This window comes from Mirounga leonina, unplaced genomic scaffold (assembly GCF_011800145.1).
Source record: "Mirounga leonina isolate KUSES-001 unplaced genomic scaffold, KU_Mleo_1.0 Mir_357, whole genome shotgun sequence".
NCBI lineage: Eukaryota > Metazoa > Chordata > Mammalia > Carnivora > Phocidae > Mirounga > Mirounga leonina.
The window spans coordinates 16,814,886-16,834,236 of record NW_023270702.1 but is presented as its reverse complement, the minus strand read 5'-3'; the positions used below and the strand labels follow the sequence as shown (position 1 = coordinate 16,834,236).

The following is a 19,351-nucleotide window of genomic DNA, read 5'->3' as shown; positions in this document are numbered from 1 at the left end:
TTTCTTTCTTTCTTTCTTTCTTTCTTTCTTTCTTTCTTTCTTTCTTTCTTTCTTTCTTTCTTCCTTCCTTCCTTCCTTCCTTCCTTCCTTCCTTCCTTCCTTCCTTCCTTTCTTTCTTTCTTCTTTCTTTTTATTGGAGAGACAGAAAGTGAGGGAGTGAGTGAGACAGAGCACAGCAGGAGAAGGGACAGAGGGAGAGGGGGAAGCAGGTTCCCTGCTGAGCAGAGAGCCTGATGTGAGGCTAGATCCCAGGACCCCAGGATCATGACCTGAGCCGAAGGCAGACACTTAACCGACTGAGCCACCCAGGCGCCCCAGTCCGGGCTATTTCTGATCTGTGCAGCAGAGCTAGATCTTTGCACAGTTTAGATCACAGAGAAAAGAAGTGGTATGGATTCATTTCATATAGAATAGCTTTTTTTTTTCCTTCTAGGAGGAGTCAAACTTCTTGGGAGTATAGGACGGATGTATAAAATTTTTCACAGTGCAGCCTACCATTTTGTAAATGTTCAATAAGTATTAAAAACAAGAAGAGCCAAATGACGCTGGATATGGGGGTATTAAGTGTGCTCATAAATTGAAATGTCAGCTGTGAAATATTTTAATATCATGACAAGGACTCAAACTAGTAGTCAGAAGACCTATATTCTCATCCCAGCTCTGCCATTTATAGCTCTGTGAATGCGGACAAGACAAACTCTTTGATGGTCAATATTCCTTACCTATGAGCTTCTAATTTCTCAAGTTTATTTTGAGAATACAACAATGTTCTTTCTAAATTGGAAGGCCTTATAAAGTATTGTATCTACCCTTTTGAAAATCTGCATAAGATGTGATTGTATTCTCATACCTTAGTTAATACAACATAATAGCACTCATTTTTTTAACCCTTAATTTAACTCAGTAAATATTCATTTGCGTCATCACCATGGGTAAGGAATTTACAAGTCAGATACTTCTCTATCCTCGAGGTAGTCATAATCTAATGAAGGCAATAAACCCAAATACAACCACTCATTTCTTGGCAAGTATTTATTAAATTCTTATTAGATGACAGGCGCTATGCTAGGCCCTTTGCTAACAATATGAAAAAGTCCTATACCATGACTTCAAGGAATTTGTGTTCTAATGAGAAAGACAAAGGTTTTTTTGTTTATTTTTTTAAAGATTTTATTTATTTATGTCAGAGAGAGAGAGAGAGCACAAGCAGGGGGAGCGGCAGGCAGAGCCAGCAGAAGAGGCAGAGGGTGAAGCAGGCTCCCCATAGAGCAGGGAGCCCGAAGCAGGACTCGATCCCAGGACCCGGGGATCATGACCGGAGCCGAAGGCAGATGCTTAACTGACTGAGCCACCCAGGCAACCCAAGCCAAAGTTTTTTTTAAAGCTGCAAACTGTGCGCATACACATAATAAATGTGATAACAGGGGCGCCTGGGTGACTCAGTGGGCTGAGCTTCCAACTCTTGATTTCGGCTTGGTTTGTGATCTTGGGGTCCTGGGGTGGGGCCCCCCGTCGGGCTCTGCACTCAGTGAGGAATCTGCTTGGGATTCTCTCTCTCCTTCTCCCTCTGCCCCTCCCCCTTGCCTGCTCACTCTCTCTCTATCAAATAAATGTGATACCAGAAGTATGCATAACGTAGTTTAAGAGTAGGGGTGGGAAGGAAGTAATGGAGAAGATGGTAAGAAAGTTCTAAAATAAGATAGCCAGAGCAAAAGATGAAAAATCCAGAATCAAATCTGTGTTAAAATTCTAGCTATGCGATCTTTTCCAAGTTACTTGTTTCATTACTTTCTGGATGTATAAAATTGGAAAAAAATAATATTATCTTCCTCCTAGGATATTTGTGTGGATTAAATGAGGCAACAACCCAGATAAAGCTTTAGCACTGCACCTGGCACACAACACGAGCCTAATCAATGTTAACACGGCAGCACATACATGCTTCTGCTTGAGTACCTAATGCAATGTTATACACATAACAGGCTCTCTATAAATTCTTAGTTATAATCTTATGGGGCAGTATGAATGCTAATCTAAAGGATTATCATCATAAACATCTATTCCAACAATATACTATTGAAGATGTAGTTTTTGTTTACTAAATTAATACCATCCACATGTTCTCTTAGTTCTTTACCTTTTTCTTCTAAATGCAGAATGTAGAAAATAAATAAATCACAAACAAAATATGTGCATCCATGATAAATCAGTTAACTGAGGGTTCTAATTAATGGAATTTGATTTAATTCATATCAATCTAGCTATAAGTTACAATAATCACTATATATTTTTATCTTACAAAGTACACATATACTTTTCGGAACATTCCATCATAATTAACCTAGTGAAAGATTTAATTTTGTAGGGTCCTGGGAGATCACTAAAGGACTCTATTTGTGTAAACAACAAAAAAAATGAGGATTAAAAGATATCATTTGGCTAAAGTGAGGGGTAGGATTCAACTAAAGAAGAAATGAAGTATAAATTATTTTATTAAAAATTAAAAGCCAGCTCTTCACTACTTGGGAAAATACAACCAAATGTATTCTTTTTTTCTGCATAATTAGCTTAAACGAGATTAGAAACCCCTTGATTTTTAAAACTTTGAGAGGGTACTTGATTTTCTCAAAGGACATACTGAAGTCTTTATGTTGATATAAATTTAGAGATATAAACAACTCAGTTTCTGATGCAATCCTAGAAACATTCATCTGAATTTTTTAAAGGCCCAAAGAATTGGCCAGTTCCTTGTTTTTATTGCGAATAAGAAATAGCCACTCAGCTAGCTTTATTTTTTTTTCAAGATTTTATTTATTTATTTATTTATTTAGGAGGGAGAGCAGAGGAACAGAGGGAGAGGGACAAGCAGATTTGGGGCTCGATCACACGACACTGAGATTATGACTTGAGCCAAATCAAGAGTCGGATGCTTAACCGACTGAGCCACCCAGATGCACCTCAGCTAGCTTAATTTTTGTTTCTGCTCTCCCTTCCTCTTCCTTCCCTTTCTCCTTTCTCTTTCTCTCCCTCATCCTTCCCTCCTTCTCTCTCTCTTTCTCTCTTTCTTTCTTTCTTTCTCTTTCTCTCTTTCTTTCTCTCTCTCTTTCTTTCTTTCCTTTCTCTTTCTCACCTCTCCTTTTTCTCCGTTTGGCCACAGACCAGGAATTTTCCTAAGTTCTGGCAAAGAAACAATGAATAAAACAGACATGGTTCCTCCCTCACAGAACTTACAATCTTCTATGGAAAACATTTTAACAGGTGTGTTTATTACAACATGATAAGTGCTATAATCAGGCAAGTACAGTGGAGGAGGACAAGAGCACATTGCTGTGGAATGTGGCGTAGTTCGCGAACAAGAAACAATTCATTACCCAGGGTTTTTGAAGTTGCCTTACATCTTACTGTGTATCTATAAGCAAGTATATAAATATAAAAAAAACCCAACATAGGCAAACTTTGCCTCACAGTATCCCAGGATAATTAGGTTTAAGCGTTGTGGTTCACTCTGATAAATGGGCTAATCCCCTTCACCAGACATGTATAAAATAAAGGAACAAATAATGGAGGTTTTCTTGAAAATCTCTTTTTGTAATGATCTGAGACTTTCTGAGTAATGTCTAATCTTTCTAAAGAAATGTCACTGCGAACATTTTTGGATGTTGTTGGAACTGGTCTGGATTTTCAAGTCTCAGAGTATCAGTTATGACCTAATAAGACCTCTGCCATCTGTTTTTTCCTTTGCTCAGAGAAGCTTTTTTAAGTTTACTATAGAAGGACATATTTTAAATGTATTTCTTCCCACACAAATTTATATGCAGGTTGGCAAGCTTTCTCAAAGATCAACACTTCTGACTTCATCATAAGGGTTTTTTCCTACAGTGTAAGCACAGAGGACTGTTTTCCAAACACTTTTTATAAGTTTTGATCCTGACCAATTAGCTAATAAACCCCTACATGGACTGATTAGTTCTGTACAAACAAACCTCTTGCCATAAAATATCAACACTTCTTAAAGGGTAACACGTCAGCCATTATGGTCAGTTCTAATTTACCGCGTCTACTTGCCTTCCTAGAGGATGGCAGCGTGCCAGGCAGGAATATCTAAGCTGGTTTGAAAGCTCGCTCTGGTTGCCTAGCAAACCTCCTGTCACGGGAGCCAGGCAGCCTGGCCTCTCAGATTCCAGCAGCCTGCAGACACCCTCCCCCTCCCAGGATGTAGTGCAAGAAGTATTCACAAATGCTTTTTTTTTTAAAAAAAGAGAATACTTTATTCATTTCTGCCATCAACCCATGCCATCAACATATTTAATACAGAACATTATAAACGTGAAAATGGGGGAGAAGTTTAATATTTCTCGATCAACACAGTCTCCTGACCAATTTCTATACAATACCAGTACAACATATACAAGCAGAATGTTTTTTTCTCAAGACTGACAGCACAGCTAAAGTTTCCAAAAATTCAGATTACACCAATAGAGTACATACGTAAAGCCAATAGCATTTACTAAGTACCAAGAGCAGCAACAACCTTTGCAAACTCTACATTCGTCTATAGGACAGCAAACATCCATCAGTTCCCAAAGTTCTGTTACAGTTGTAAATCCTCAATCATTTTTAGGAAAAAAGCAAGCTCTAGAATAGCATCATTAAAAGCACCCCTGGTTCAACATGGTCAGCAGTACATATCATAAAGCAGATACAAGTTCCTACGTTCACAAGAGGCATAATGCAATACCATCTTAAAGCTACACTACTAGAGTATGCAATCCAAATGACATTTTTTGAAAATTCTACTTTTCCAGCCCAGCAGAGAGGGCCAATGTCTTTAAACCTAGGAGACACACCTCTTTCCCTTTCCCTCTCTCCTTCTCACTTGTTCTCTCTCTCTCCCTCTCTTTCATTCCCCCTCTCCCTCTCTCTCTCCCCAATGCAATTTCAAAAAAGCTCTGGGAAGCAGCAAGGTAATATCTGAGAGTGAGCGTGCTTGAGTCTAGACTTGGCCCAGATACCACCTGGTTGTAGAGCTAAGTACAACTCACAATTCACTACGCTCATGGGCCTCATTTTCCTCATCTGTAAAACGATAGCTTTGGTCAAGGTACTCCTCAGGGTCCTTCCTGATTCCAACATTTTATGTCTTGTTAATAACATAAAATCAAGAGAATCTCGCAGTCACTACGAGTTAGGAAAATGAGAGCAGATATCTGAATAATGTCAAATTTCAGATTTTTTTTTAAATGCAGAAAATACCCATGGCAGGAATTTCATCTTGCTTTTGCACCCAGCAGGTGCTAGAGTCCAGACAAGACTAGGAATATCGGGCAAACTAGTGAGACAGGACCAAGAGGAGTTCATTGGCATGTAAGGGCGCAGGTCTTGGATTTTACTGAAGGGGAAAGGGGTAGGAGAAGACTCCAGAGAGAGCAAATGTGATGGAGGACAGCTGGTGTGTCCCTAAGGATGCCTCGATCTATGGACAGGGACAGTCCAGGTGCGGACGGAAAGAGGGAACCTCAGTGCTGCTTCCGCATCGGCTTGCGGAGCCAGGACCCTGGGAGACTGAGAGCATCCTCACTCTTTATGGAGCCCCAGGGCTCTGCCAAGCTTAGAAGGCCTGAGAGACAGAACTCTGGCTCCTCTATAGCGAAAAACATATTTAACTACAATAGTAATAATTTACATTCATTACACTTTATGCCTTATAGCACTTTGCCGTGTTTGTTTTATTACACCTTTTGCTATGGTGACTCTTTAACTGACTGTAATTGTCTCTTTGCTTGGACTGCTACAGACTTTGGGGCCCAAACTGCAGCCCGGCTGTCAGGGTTCCCTACGTTGCTGCACAGGTTTGCCAGCACCATTTAATCAAGGCAGAAAGAAATATTCCTTTAATCACCCTTATTATGCTCTCCTCCCACTTCCAACTGATCATCAAGACCTTTCCACCGCATTACCTAAACATTTCTTAACCGTGTCCCATTCTCCTCAGCGCCACCGCCCGCCCCCCTACTGCTGCCACAGTTCAAGTCCTTGCCATATTCCATGGTTGCAATAGCTTCCCAGCAGCTCCAGACATGTATCAAAACCTAAAAGATTTTTTCTTCTCCACGAGAACCCGAGAATTATGTAAATTTCACTCTTGCTAACAGCTCCCTATCACACACTCACAGGACAAAACCCAAGATCCATATAACAGCTTACAAAGGCTTTTCTAATCCGGCCCCTACCTACCTCTCCAGTTTACTTCCCATGATCCCCAGCTCTGTTTTCCATTCACATGGACGGAAACACAGCACACCATGCCGTGCCTCCTTGCCACTGAGAATATTGTTCCATCTGCTCCAATTGCATTTTTCCTCGTCTGCCTGGTAAAAATCTACTAGCTTCTCCCCTACTGGACTGTGTACATTTTGGAGGCAGGATTTGTGCCTAATTTATCTTTGTTTTTCCCAGTACCCAGCAAAAACCTTGGTACTGCTTAGACATTTTTTAAATGTCTTGGATTTCTGTAACATCAAAGTAGGAAATCGGCACATGAGCTTTCAGGGCACCAATTCCCTATCAGGCTACCTGGGCAAAGAAGTATTATCACACATCCCACTCCTATTTCTACTCTCTTAAGGGCCATGTTACTACTAACGATTAACTCAGAATGTTCATGGCTTTGTTCCATCCCAAATGAGAGTACCAAAAAGCAATGCCAATTTCAAAGATGTTATATTTCTCATTAGTCATGCCACAAGATCCTCTTCTGCCAATTCTCAATCAAGAAGAATGGGAAAAGAAGAAGGAGGAGGAGGGGAAGAAGAAGAGGAGAGTGTGGAGGGGAGGGAGAGGAGCGGCGCCTGGGTGGCTCAGTTAAATGCCTGCCTTTGGCTCAGGTCATGATCCTGGGGTCCTGGGATCGAGCCCCGCATTGGGCTCTCTGCTCAGCAGGAAGTCTACTTGTCCCTCTGCCTCTGACCATCACCCCATACCCTGCTCATGCTCTCTCTCTCAAAAAAAAAAAAAAAAAAAAAAAAGAAAGAAAATCTTTAAAAAGAGGAAGAAGAAGAAGAGGAGGAGGAGGCGAAGACTTCCTACAGACCTGTATAGTCCTGGAGTACGGGTATACCTGTACCAGAAGGGATGGTTTTGATATGTCTCTAACTTTGCATGATCTGTTGGTCCTTAATCCACTGGGGAATGCTACACACCCACACAAAGCCCCTGGGGACTACCTCTCACATTCACTGACAGATGTGTAAAATCTGAGGTATCTAGACAGCTCCTGTCACCTACATGTGTACTGAAACACAAACAACAAAGGAGTGCAGATTATTCCAGCTGAGATCAGCATTAATTGAAACTTAGTATAACAATCCCCTTAAGACTTTCTGGAAAAACTTGTTGTCACATGAACTCGGTTTTGTTGTTGTTGTTGTTGTTTTAGTGCACCCTGTTGGGATGTCTGCCCTTCCTCATGCAAGGATTTTTCCATTAGGAGAGGTTCAAGAAGCTAAGGAGAAGCAACTGTATTCCAGAGGAGCACCAAGGTTACAGTGATGTTACGAGGCAGCATTCTCTCCAACAGGGTGCCGTCTGCAGGCATTTCCTGCAAGCACGCAACAGTCCACGTCTGCGTGCTGCAAGGGATGACCATCACGTTTGTACTCAGAGCTAGGAAGCAGCCCCCAACTTCAGTATTTGGGTTCTCAGACTATATATTACGTGTGCAATTTAGCTAAAACACCAATATTCTGAAGCGGCCACCATACTGTATGTATGGCAGAGAAATCTTTTTCTCCCCAAAATATATACAAGGAACCTGGATGCCACAGTTCCTTTATTGGATATCCAGGAAATTTCTTATTTTATTTAAAAGATTTGCTTTGTGCTATTATTAGCACAGGTGTATAATTAAAGATACATGCAGCCAATCCAAATCTGGCTAAACTACACTATATGGATGATACTTCCGATAAAAAACAAAACAAACAAATAACTTATTTCTTCTTGACAGGCTGAGCTTATTAGCTGTCTGAGATCCCTAACTATACTGTGATTCCTATGGGACATTTTTCCTTGGAACTTAAAATGCAAGATAGCAGTATGTCTTTCTATTCTACTATAATAGCAGTCTTAGATTCACAACTGACAGAAATTTTAAAATGCCAGGAGTTAATATACAGGGAAAAGGCTGTTAGATTTTGTAAATAAATATGGTATGTGTCTCTCTGTATGAACATGTAGGTTCCAATAGACTATGTTAGAAAATATGCACATCCCATGAATCCACGCATCAAAAAGAGTTAGGAGCAAAATCTACTAACCATCCTGTCAGTCAGGGCTGGAGTTTCTTCAGGGAATTCTTTAGACAATAAAGTCAGGAGCACCACAAATATAGCATGTTTTTACTTCCAGAAGGGATCATTTACATATAGGTCTTGGAACAGAAAGCCAATCTTTTTTCTCTAACATGGAAGGATTTCTTGAGAGAATGAAATCGCCTTGTCCATGAGACAGATGTATGTGTACTTCAGGCAGTATCTAATTAGGACCCAATTGTTAGAACTGGTTACAAAAACCATTTGACACTAAACAAATCTGTATGCGGTTAACTGGAATTAGTCAGTGGCCAAGACATTACACTGAAATACAATGAGGGTGAAGTTTGACTTTGACCTTCATTCTTTCCTCATTTATTTAACCATTCTACAAGCACAATGGTAGACACCAAGCATACGAGATAAATAGGATATAGTTTCTACCCTCAGGGTGCTCCCAGGGTAGTGAGGGAAAAAGTCATAGAAACAAATAATGGTGAAACACTGTGTTAAGTGACAAAGATACACAAAGAGTATTATGAAGACACTGAGATAAGGTAATTAATTCAGGGCCAAGCCAGGCTATGTTGGGGAGGTGACGAAGTCAGCCAGGTGGAGGACAGAGAATCGCATATTGAGGGAGAAGCAAGAATGAAGATTCCAGTCACCTGGAATCTTACCACATAGCCAGCATATAATGACTATGTCCCAAGAACGCTGACTGCAGGAAGTCATCCTTGGGGATGGCCCAGGGCAGAGACACCAGAGGCTGCCTGAGAAGTGGGGTCAGGTGGATCATGTCATGAAAGGCAGATCCTTTTGATCATAGAAAGATGAGCACTCAGGGCCTCTTAAAAAAAAAAAAAAAAGAATGAAGACAAGATGGTGAAAGAAGTATATTATAAATTAATTAATTAATTAATTAATTAATTTAAAAATTCTATGAAAAACAACTATAAGCAGTTGGTATTGCTAGAGTTTAAAGCTCAAGTAGTTTAAAAAAAAAGATAAGGCTGGAGCATTAGAATATTTTTTTTTTAAAGATTTTATTTGACAGAGAGAGAGACAGCGAGAGAGGGAACACAAGCAGGGGGAGTGGGAGAGGGAGAAGCAGGCTTCCTGTGGAGCAGGGAGCCTGATGTGGGGCTCAATCCCAGGACCCTGGGATCATGGCCTGAGCTGAAAGCAGACGCTTAACAACTGAGCCACCCCGGTGCCCAGCATTAGAATATTATTAACAAAGGATCAATCCTCCCAAATTGAAAAGCTTTGGCTTTAGCCTGGAAGGGAAGGGTTTTAATCAGAAAAGGGACATGGGTCATATGTGTTTCAGACATCAGCTTGGCAGTTGTGTAGACGACAGGTTGGCAGGTAAGATCTGGGCTAGAGACAGGGGTGTGGGCATTATAAACATGACGATGATAGTAGAACCTCCGAGAATGGCATAACGTGCAAGGCATAGTGCACACAGTGAGAAGGCAGGGGCTGACCATGAAGCCCTACAAAAACCCAATGTTTAAAGCCTAGATAAGGAACTTAGGGGAATCTTAATAACAATCTTCCCTGGCCAGAAGAGATTATTCTTGATCAGGCCAGCGTGCCCACCTTCGGCTTGGTTATTTCATGATTAGATTGGTATCCAAAAAAGAAATGGTTTCATATGTGTATTGTGAAAATGTTCATTTGATTTAAGAGTTATTTCACCCTTGGCAAAATTGTTCCAGTATGCAATCTGAATAAAGCTGGAATATGAAATACATATTTCTTATTATATCACACTAATACTACAAGGAGTTTTTTTTTGATACTTAAATTACTTCTCGGTTTTGAGAGAGAATGCCTAAGGAAGTGATTGCTTTTCCTTTGTTCCATGGTGGAATATTTTGTTCTTAGAGCCCATGGTCCAAGACAGGACAAGTACCTGGTGATGTGCCCACTGTAGGTGCCAAGTATTGCTGTATCTACTTTAATATGTGTGAAGCTGGATCACTTAGATAAAAGTTGTTTTTCATGACGTGGGTGATCTCACCCACTCCAATGACTTCAACCACCAGCTGTACACAGATGAATTCCAAATCCTTCCCTTTCTCCTGAGTTCTGGATCCTTATGCACAATTACTGACAAGGCACTGTGGATGGCTTCCAGTAACCTCACATTTCAAATGCATAAAAGTAAACTCATTATCTTTCTTGTATACCTGTTCCTTCTCCTATAGTTACTGTCTCCAAGAATGATGCTTAAATTTGCTCAGTCACGCAAGTCATCTCAGATTCCGTACTCCTTCATTGTTTTTCACATCCCTTCAACCACCTTGTCTTACAAAATCGAATTATTTTGATCAGTGATATCCATCTCCTCTTCTCTACCCCTCATCTTCTGTCCCCTATTACTAGGACAATAATCTTATACCTGCTCAACTAGCCTTCAGTCTCTGACCCAACCAATCCTCTCTCCATGGGTTGATCATATTATTCCTTAAATGCATAAAATGTTTTTAATGGGATTCCCATTGCCTTTTGGGGCCACGAGTTCCTCCATTATGCACCTCTTGCCTAATTCCCCAACTATATCTTTGTCTGCTGATCTCCGCCCTCAGCCTGCTCCACAGAGTTAGTTGCACACCGAAGCCTTGCTTGTAGCCAGCTCCTGAACTCAGATGCTCTTAACAGGCCATGCTGGTTTATGCCTCAAGGTTGTTCTTAGGACACTTTGTGTGACCCTCTGCTCCATCCTGATAGACATCTTGTATTTCAAGCTGAAGCTTGTGTATTCCATCTTCTAATGTTCCGATCATCTCTATCGCCCTTCCTGCCTCACTGTTCCCTATTCGGCCTTCTACAACAACACTTACAAAATCTTATTACATTGTATCACATATTGAACTCCCACTATTATAGTGCAAGCTTTCTGAAGAAATGAACCTTATAGGATTTATCTTTGTGTTCCTGGGACCTAGTTTGACTCATGGTGAGCCCTTAATTGGTGTTTATGGACATCAATAAACACATCAAAACAGCTTTAAAAATTGATATTTAGATGAATGCATTTTTTTTGTGTCTCTCTCTCTCTTTTTTTTTTTTTTTTTTAAGTAGGCTCCACACTCAAGTGTGGAGCCCAGCCGGGACCTGAATTCATGACCCTGAGATCAAGACCTGAGCTGAGATCCAGAGTCGGGTGCTTAACTGACTGAGCCACCCAGGTGCCCCATGTTTTTCTCTTTTAACTGAATTACTTTGGTACATAAAAATAGCCAAAATATGAGGGGGAAAGGGCTAAGTATGGTGATTGCAAAGAGATTTTGGCTCCAAGTCCAGCTCTTATCAACTGCAAATGGCTGGTAAGGCACAAGCCTGAGGGGCAGAGAGGTCCAACTGAGGCACTGAAGAATGAGTATAATGATCTGTTAGCACTTTCCGTCATGTTTGTGCCTTTATTTGCTCTCCTTCACTTAATGCAAGTGTTCAACAAGCAGGTCTTTTTTTAATAAGTATTCAGTAAATATTTTTAAAGATCTCACTTTGTGCACATGAGTAGGCAGTGTCTGCATTCTGAGAGTATATCACATTGGGACCACTGCTAAAACTGGCTATTGATACTGCTGTTTGATACCATATAGTATTCTTAAATGTATATTTAATTTTATAATAGCCTTAATCTTGGCCTGTGCAGTCTGGTTGGCACAATTATTTTTTTTTTTATGTGATTTAATGGACTTGAAAATCTAAAATAGTCATTGCATTACCTCTGAAATACTTAAGAATTAAATTATCACTACCTAATATAACTATGTGTCATGTCTTTTGGCAAATACAAAAACTAGATATATTGAGTTAAAAAGGCAAATGAAAATTATTCCAATGTTTAGATTAAGTCATTTTAAAAAAGGAACAATTTATTTTATCTACAAAGTAAATTTAAGAAAATGCAATCCCTAAGATTTCCTTTTGAAAATTACTCTCTTGTTCCACACAGTCTAATTAGGGTCTGTTTCATTATAATTTTATCTGAACTCTATATGCTGTAGAGCTGCTCTGCAAATGAGTCATAGGATCACTATTCCCAGTTTGTAGCCAGTTCTCCCGAGAAGCAAAGGAAAAAAGAAACAACTGCCTTTTAAGGAAATCAAACCTGTTTCTAGAGATAAACCTCTTTCTGTTTCTATTTGAACACAGTCTCAACAACTGAGAATGAGAATCCTATAAAATACATGACCTACTGGAGGAGCCACCCAGCCAAATACATCTGTAGGTTTGTTTAATGCTTTTCCTAGTCCATAATCTATTATATAAACACATTACAAATATATGCACCTGGGCGTACATGAAATGGTAAAATAAAAGGACATTTTTGTTTCTGCAAACATTAAGACACCTGGTTGCAATTTGGAATTGTATTTTGGCTACTCTGTTAATTTGTTTTTTAAGTGAAAAAAGAGAACTTGCAGTTTCTAGGAAATTTAGAAAGGAATTTGTATTGTGAAGAGTTTGCATTGAAAGCTAAATGGTAAAGATTGTTAAAAGAAGGCTTCATTGGGGCGCCTGGGTGGCTCAGTCAGTTGAGTGTCTGTCTTCGGCTCAGGTCATGACCCCTCAAGCCCCTGAGGCTTCCTACTCAGCGGGGAGTCTGCTTCTCCCTCTGCCTCCTGCTTGTGCTCTCTCTCTCAAATAAATGAATAAAAGTCTTAAAAAAAAAAAAAAGGCTTCATGCAGCAAGCACCATTTAACTAACCTCCTCTTTTAACGAACTCAACAATTTGATGTAAAAACTCACTTCAGTGTGGACTTCTCTGTAACTCTTCTCATTCTCTGAATTTGAAGTGAGAGAGCATAAAATTTTAGTATATGGTGGCTGGATCTTTATTTTTCCAAAATTTTGCAATTGTTTTATTCTCCTTACATTATACCAAAATATTTCTAACACCAATCTTTTTTTGTCAGTGTCTTAGAATAGACTAGAAAATGACTCCTGGCATAATGAAATTCTTCTTTTAAAAGCACAAGTAATTGTTTATCCAGTAACACAAAATCATTCCTACAGATTGAAATATTTTATTAGTGTCGCCACCTCGAAGTCATATGTAATAAGGGATATATATCTACATGTACGCACACATATCTACATAATATAAAACTGGGATTTTCTTTGACTAAATTCTTTCTACTCTTAGCTGAGCAACAAAGCTACAGCTGAAAAGAATTCAAAAATTAAAACACTTGATTTCCATCTACTAAGTCACAACATCCTGATACCATTATTCAGTCAGGGAATTACAATGGCTGAATTTTCTGAATCTAAGGGGTTTTTTTGTTTGTTTGTTTTTAGCCAAATTACTTTTAATATCCAAAACAATTAAAATTTTTAAAAGCAACAAAAATTTAAAGAACAGCATTATCTAAGAGAAATTAAAAGTTTATTTAAAAAACATATCTGGCGGGGCGCCTGGGTGATTTAGTCGGTTAAGTGTCTGACTCTTGATTTTAGCTCAGGTCATGATCTTAAGGTCAGGGGATCTAGCCCCGAGTGGGGCTCCTGCGTGGAGCCTGCTTAAGATGCTCTCTATCCCTCTCCCTCTGACCCTCCCCACTTCCCCCTAATTGTGTGCACACTCTCTCTCATAAATAAATAAAACCATAAATGGTTACCTCAGGTGGGGAGAGGCAGAGTGATTTGGTGGGGGCGCATAACGTTAGATGTAGGTTATTGTTTTAGTTTTTGTTTAGAGAGTTGGGGGGGTCACATGTGCTTATGATATTATTAAAAATAATTTAAGAAATATTCTCTGAACCAAGGAGTATAATTATTCCAATTCTGGGCTCATGTTGTCCAAAGTATTAAAAAAAAGTTTAATTTAAATAAATAAATAAATAAATAAATAAGTTAGTTAATTCACATTCCATGACTCAAATGCTTTAGAAAGCTTTCAAATAAAGATCTTACTTGTTTTTCTTTTCCTTTATAGGTCATTTATTTTGTGTGATGTATAATTCCATTGTGTGAATAACCCATAGTTTTCTCACCACTTTTTGTCAATTTTTAACATTTAATATTTATTATATAATAAACACTTCCAACTGTCAAAATGAAATATATAAAATTTCAACATATTTAGCACTAAGTTCAATGGATTTCATCCTTCCCAGCTCCTCTGATCTTGCTATAGGAATAACTACTTTGTCTTACTTAGACTCTTTTTCTCTCTTTTTCCTTCCACTGTTATGAAAAACGCTTTCCTAGACCATCTTCTCCCTCGAATGGATGGCATCTTCACTCTTCTTGTATTCTCACCACTCACATCCTACTTGCTATCTTTCCTTCACTGCCAAACTTTCAATACAACTGTCTATGTTCATATCTCCACATGCCCTCCTTGAATTCCCGTTCACTCCCCAGCCAACTTCAGCATGGCTTCCATCCCCACCATTCTAGAGAGAGACCATCACCAACAACCTCCCAGGTGTGAAATGTATGTATGGTCTTATAGTCCTCTTCCTTGAAATACTTGTCACTGATAACCCATTCCTTGAAATAGTCTTTCTTAACTTATCAGAAATACTTATGTTCTATCTCTCCAGAGACCTCTTTTAACTTCTCTCACTGTCTCCTCTTTCTCTGTTCATACTTTATATATTGGTGTTTCCGTGTTTCTGTCCTCTGTCTTCTGCTTCTTACTTCCTCTATTTCAACTGTTACCCCAGATTTCCTCTAGCACTGGCCACTCTCCTGAGCCCAAACTGATTTTCTTAGCTCTTCATTATATAGCTCCTTCTGTGTGTCCTACAGAGAACTCAAATTCAATTTATTCAAAATTAAATTGATTTTCTTATCCCCATAACTGCTCCTCCTGTTTCTCCATAACTATTCTTCCTACACATTTCAATAAATGTCATATCCATCTTCCAAATTATTGTCCACTCTTCCCCTATTCTTGCCATCCACATCCTGTATCTTTCTAATTTGTCTGCTTCTTCTTTTCCAGCCCAGTGCTTTAGCCCAATATAGTCTAAATATCTGTCATTGGAGTATCATAATCTCTGCCTCACTGGTCTCCATCCTCCAAGCTCTGCCCTTCAATATCAAGCTTCATGCTGCCATTAGGTCATATGTCTGAGCACACACCAGATCTTACCATGTCCCTGATGAAAAATCTTTAATGAGAATTTGAGAGAGTTTATAGTGAATAAGATGATGAGTTGAAAGGAAGAAGACAGTGACTTTCAATCCCCGGTTCTTCTCAATTTCTGAGATAACAAATTCAAGAGGTTCTAAATTAGTATCTTTTAACTCTTTCCATGATGGTGAGGTGGCAAGCTCTTCATTACAGCCTTCCTCACGAAGAGTTTTCTGTTGACTGTGACACAAAGATTTCATGCAAACTATGGAAAATGAGTGTAGACTTTTGAACGTTATCAAAGGAACATGCCGAAGAGCCTTTATGCAAGCACAAAGAAAACAAAACAATAAAAAAAAGAAGGCCCAGGCATCAAAGAGGAACATTTTGAATCCTATCTGATTGCATTCTGTATTATACATAATTCACAAAGATTTATCCAATACTCATATAAGAGATCACTACAGACCCAGAACTGAGCAATATCTCAGTTCTGGTCTCTGCAGCCACTTGTTGTTCACTGAACAGGCCTTACTCTTACTGGCATTTATGTCCCTATTGAATGGGAGCCTTGTTGAATGGCTCCCAAGGCCTGGAATGTCTTTGTCCAAGTCAGAGTCCAGTTGGAATGGTGACTCCTCTGTAGTGCTCCCTGATGCTACCATACAGAATGAGGTTATTCGTGGTTTTTATTTTATGTTATATATTTCTCTTTAAAGCCTTGTCACCATGTATAATAATTATAAATCTGCTCTTCCATGGAAGTTGAAGTTTCTTAAGAGCAGGGACAATGTTTTATTCACCTCAGAATCAAGCATAGTTGTGGTATAATCAGAAATATAGTTAGTCTTTGTCCTTGCTACCTGGCATGAAGCTCCTAAACACTTGGAATTTCCTGAGTGATAGGAATGTTTTTAGTTACTCATAAGGATCCTTTGTAAGCACACCTGAGTTTATTTAATGAAGCGACTTAGGGTGGGATCCCTGGATAGGCTCAGGATGGGGTGGTCACCAGAAAGACCAAGTAATTTGAGGATGGTAGCTTTCAGCCCCACCCACCAAGCCCTGGGAAGAAGGGGCTCTGGAGATTAAGCTCTATAAAAACTCATGTATAACAAGATTTGATGAGCTTCCAGGTTGGTAAATGCATCCACTTGCCAGGAGAGTGGTGTCCCCCAGTTCCATGGGGATAGAAGCTGCTACACTCAGGATCCTTCTTGACTTTGCCTTATGTACCTCTACATCTGGCTGTTCATCTCTATCCTTTATAATATCTTTTATAATAAACTGGTAAGTATAAGTAAATGTTTCTCTGAGTTCTGTGAGCCCCCCCTACAAATTAACCTAACCCAAGGAGGGGGTCTTGGGAGCCTCCAATTTATAGCCAGTTGGTTAGAAGCACCCAAAACAATCTGGACTTGTGATTGGAGCCTGAAGACGTGGCAGTCTTTAGGACTAAGCCCTCAGCCTCTGGGATCTGATGCTGTCTCCGGGTAGATAGGATCAGAATTGAGTCAAATCTGTAGGACACCCAGTGTCTGCTGAGATATGGAGAAATGCTTCTTGGTACTGGAAAAACACATTGGAATAGTACTTTTCATACAGCAAGTGGTGAAAATGCTTGTTGAATTAAAATGAATAGCCAAAGCAGAAGCTAAATATTAGATGGAATCCATAAACCTGGGAAGTATGGTTGATTTTACCCTGAAATAGCAACCCTAATAATGATTACGGATGCAACTTGGAAAATTACATGAAAAAAAAATCTTACTACGAAGTTGAAGCTATAAACATAAATAATAACCATGCGCTTAGCTCAACATTTTCTTCATTAATGATGCCTGAGACTATTTTATAACTGAGGAATCTCAGTGTTAATTAATAGTGAGCTTAGCGAAGCAAATAAAAGCATGATACAGCTAAAGCTTCGAGGTAGCTTTGAGGTTCCATTACAAGGATAAATTACAGGGAAGGAATGATTGACGTTTCTGGAAGTCTTTATTTGAACAGTTGTCATAGGAAGGAGTAGACTTATTCTATATTGCACTAAAGGCAGAGTTTGAATCAATGAGCAAGAGTTATAAGGAAGAAGATTTCATCTAAATATAAAGAAAGTTTTTCTTTGGGTAATGGTGACCAACAATAATTTAGATTTCATTGGGTCCCATTATCAGAACTATTTTTTAAAAGGCTGGTTGTTTATCAGTGGTGGTGTAAAAAGAAGTCCTCCATCGAGAGGCAAGCTATATCAAATGAGAGGTCTCTTTCAACTCTAAGGTTTCATGATCCCATTAATACTTTCCATATTTTTCTGTTGTTGCCATTCTGCAATCGATCTTATTTTGCATGTAGACTTATTCCTGTCAATTGGCGTAACCTGTTAATTCATGTCTGTGCCTCAAGGGAAATTTCTCTTTATAAAATAAGTCTGTGTTCTCATTGTATATACATCTATTATAAAGGGAGAAAAAAAGATCTCTGGATAAAAATGAGACTTGTAAACAAAACGATTTTTAGTACATGTCTCACCTCAACTCCCAGAAATAATGAGCTAAAGACCTTCTAAATGTTGTATTTCTTATCTCTTCCCATGATGGTGAAATGGCAACACCTTCATTATGACCTCTTACACAAAAAAGTTTTCCTTTGGCTTTGACACAGAAATTTCATGCAAACTATAAAGAGTGTAGAGCTTTTAATGTTATCAGTGGAGCATGCCAAGAAACTCTTTTGCATGCATGAAGAAAATAAAACAATAAAAGAAAGAACAAAGGATTAGGCATCCAAGAACATATTGATATTTCCACTCCAGCTGCTTGAAAGGTGACTACATTCAATAGAAAAACAAATGGTGAAGGGGGAAAAACAAAGATTGAATTAATCTCAGACATACATCTGGAGTCTATAAGAGAGAAGCAGAGAAGTCTATGTGACTGATCCATATTAATGGATACCCAAGAAAGTTCATGCAGGTATATAACACATGCAATTGCCAATTCTCCGTGATATTGGAACTAAGGATAGCGTAAGATGATTTGAATCTCAATAATTCAAAGATAAATTTGCTTCAAAATTTCACCCACATATCCATTAGCTTTTCTTTTTTTTTAACATTTTTTTATTTATTCATTTGAGACAGAGAGATACAGAGCATGAGCAGGGGGAGGTACAGAGGGAGAGGAAGAAGCAGGCTCTTCGCTGAGCAAGGAGCCCTATGTGAGACTCGATCCCAGGACCCTGGGATCATGACCTGAGCCAAAGGCAGAGGCTTAACCATCTGAGCCACCCAGGAACCCCTCCATTAGCTTTTCTTAAATCAAAATATTTTCTTATCTTTATCCATATGACAGTAAAAGTGGTACCCAGCAATAAAGGAACTAAGGATCAGACGATGAATAGAAAAATCCAGAATAGATCTCTTGGATATTTATTGAGGGTTTTTTATGTGTAAGAAACCATGAGAAAAAAAAAATGTAAATTATACTCCTTGCCTTTAAGGGACTTAGCACTGGGGATGGGAAACCACACACTTGTGAAAAATCAAATAAATTAACAGTACATGATCAAGCACCAAATGCACAGGCATTGACAATATACAGCATTGACGGTTTTAGCAAATAAAGTGCTCATATTTTGTTTGGAAGGATTCAGTAAAAAAACTGGGCTGAACTAAACTTTAAAAGATTATTAGGAGAGCGGTGCCTGGGTGGCTCAGTTGTTAAGCATCTGCCTTCGGCTCAGGTCATGACCCCAGGGTCCTGGGATCGAGCCCCTCATCGGGCTCCCTGCTCGGCGGGAAGCCTGCTTCTCCCTCTCCCTCTCCCCCTGCTTGTGTTCCCTCTCTTGCTGTGTCTCTCTCTGTCAGATAAATAAATAAAATCTTTAAAAATAAATAAATAAATAAATAAATAAATAAATAAATAAATAAATAAA

General features: G+C 39.1%; 1 protein-coding gene across 3 annotated transcripts in view; it reads right to left on the bottom strand.

Annotated features, from left to right (window-relative positions):
• Window positions 1-19,351, bottom strand: part of SYNPO2 (synaptopodin 2) — a 163,253-nt gene that overhangs the window by 120,518 nt on the left and 23,384 nt on the right. The window lies entirely within an intron of this gene.